The sequence below is a fragment of the Babylonia areolata genome, chromosome 16 (assembly GCF_041734735.1).
Source record: "Babylonia areolata isolate BAREFJ2019XMU chromosome 16, ASM4173473v1, whole genome shotgun sequence".
In the NCBI taxonomy this organism is placed as follows: domain Eukaryota; kingdom Metazoa; phylum Mollusca; class Gastropoda; order Neogastropoda; family Buccinidae; genus Babylonia; species Babylonia areolata.
This window is the reverse complement of record NC_134891.1, coordinates 29,450,385-29,452,884: the sequence shown is the minus strand read 5'-3', so window position 1 is coordinate 29,452,884 and position 2,500 is coordinate 29,450,385. Positions and strand designations below refer to the sequence as shown.

The following is a 2,500-nucleotide window of genomic DNA, read 5'->3' as shown; positions in this document are numbered from 1 at the left end:
TCAATGCTGTCACTGACAGGGTCCTGTGTGTGGCTGCTGGTGGCCACCTTTCTGGGCATGCCGGTGTCAATGTTGTCAATGCTGTCACTGACAGGGTCCTGTGTGTGGCTGCTGGTGGCCACCTTTCTGGGCATGCCGGTGTCAATGTTGTCACTGCTGTCACTGACAGGGTCCTGTGTGTGGCTGCTGGTGGCCACCTTTCTGGGCATGCCGGTGTCAATGTGTTGTCAATGCTGTCACTGACAGGGTCCTGTGTGTGGCTGCTGGTGGCCACCTTTCTGGGCATGCCGGTGTCAATGTTGTTGTCAATGCTGTCACTGACAGGGTCCTGTGTGTGGCTGCTGGTGGCCACCTTTCTGGGCATGCCGGTGTCAATGTTGTCAATGTTGTCACTGACAGGGTCCTGTGTGTGGCTGCTGGTGGCCACCTTTCTGGGCATGCCGGTGTCAATGTTGTCAATGCTGTCACTGACAGGGTCCTGTGTGTGGCTGCTGGTGGCCACCTTTCTGGGCATGCCGGTGTTAATGTTGTCAATGCTGTCACTGACAGGGTCCTGTGTGTGGCTGCTGGTGGCCACCTTTCTGGGCATGCCGGTGTCAATGTTGTTGTCAATGCTGTCACTGACAGGGTCCTGTGTGTGGCTGCTGGTGGCCACCTTTCTGGGCATGCCGGTGTCAATGTTGTTGTCACTGACAGGGTCCTGTGTGTGGCTGCTGGTGGCCACCTTTCTGGGCATGCCGGTGTCAATGTTGTCAATGCTGTCACTGACAGGGTCCTGTGTGTGGCTGCTGGTGGCCACCTTTCTGGGCATGCCGGTGTCAATGTTGTCAATGTTGTCACTGACAGGGTCCTGTGTGTGGCTGCTGGTGGCCACCTTTCTGGGCATGCCGGTGTCAATGTTGTTGTCAATGCTGTCACTGACAGGGTCCTGTGTGTGGCTGCTGGTGGCCACCTTTCTAGGCATGCCGGTGTCAATGTTGTCAATGTTGTCACTGACAGGGTCCTGTGTGTGGCTGCTGGTGGCCACCTTTCTGGGCATGCCGGTGTCAATGTTGTCACTGTTGTCACTGACAGGGTCCTGTGTGTGGCTGCTGGTGGCCACCTTTCTGGGCATGCCGGTGTCAATGTTGTTGTCACTGTTGTCACTGACAGGGTCCTGTGTGTGGCTGCTGGTGGCCACCTTTCTGGGCATGCCGGTGTCAATGTTGTTGTCACTGTTGTCACTGACAGGGTCCTGTGTGTGGCTGCTGGTGGCCACCTTTCTGGGCATGCCGGTGTCAATGTTGTCAATGCTGTCACTGACAGGGTCCTGTGTGTGGCTGCTGGTGGCCACCTTTCTGGGCATGCCGGTGTCAATGTTGTTGTCACTGCTGTCACTGACAGGGTCCTGTGTGTGGCTGCTGGTGGCCACCTTTCTGGGCATGCCGGTGTCAATGTTGTTGTCAATGTTGTTGTCAATGCTGTCACTGACAGGGTCCTGTGTGTGGCTGCTGGTGGCCACCTTTCTGGGCATGCCGGTGTCAATGTTGTCAATGCTGTCACAGGGTCCTGTGTGTGGCTGCTGGTGGCCACCTTTCTGGGCATGCCGGTGTCAATGTTGTCAATGCTGTCACTGACAGGGTCCTGTGTGTGGCTGCTGGTGGCCACCTTTCTGGGCATGCCGGTGTCAATGTTGTTGTCAATGTTGTCACTGACAGGGTCCTGTGTGTGGCTGCTGGTGGCCACCTTTCTGGGCATGCCGGTGTCAATGTTGTTGTCAATGTTGTTGTCAATGCTGTCACTGACAGGGTCCTGTGTGTGGCTGCTGGTGGCCACCTTTCTGGGCATGCCGGTGTCAATGTTGTTGTCACTGTTGTCACTGACAGGGTCCTGTGTGTGGCTGCTGGTGGCCACCTTTCTGGGCATGCCGATGTCACTGTTGTTGTCACTGACAGGGTCCTGTGTGTGGCTGCTGGTGGCCACCTTTCTGGGCATGCCGGTGTCAATGTTGTCAATGCTGTCACTGACAGGGTCCTGTGTGTGGCTGCTGGTGGCCACCTTTCTGGGCATGCCGGTGTCAATGTTGTTGTCAATGCTGTCACTGACAGGGTCCTGTGTGTGGCTGCTGGTGGCCACCTTTCTGGGCATGCCGGTGTCAATGTTGTTGTCAATGCTGTCACTGACAGGGTCCTGTGTGTGGCTGCTGGTGGCCACCTTTCTGGGCATGCCGATGTCACTGTTGTTGTCACTGACAGGGTCCTGTGTGTGGCTGCTGGTGGCCACCTTTCTGGGCATGCCGGTGTCAATGTTGTTGTCAATGCTGTCACTGACAGGGTCCTGTGTGTGGCTGCTGGTGGCCACCTTTCTGGGCATGCCGGTGTCAATGTTGTTGTCAATGCTGTCACTGACAGGGTCCTGTGTGTGGCTGCTGGTGGCCACCTTTCTGGGCATGCCGGTGTCAATGTTGTTGTCAATGCTGTCACTGACAGGGTCCTGTGTGTGGCTGCTGGTGGCCACCTTT

The 2,500-nt window shown here is 56.6% G+C and overlaps 1 protein-coding gene across 1 annotated transcript in view; it reads left to right on the top strand.

Moving 5' to 3' along the window:
* LOC143290978 (sodium-dependent phosphate transporter 1-B-like) overlaps positions 1–2,500 on the top strand; it is a 30,345-nt gene that overhangs the window by 3,435 nt on the left and 24,410 nt on the right. The gene's annotated exons all lie outside the window — the stretch shown is intronic.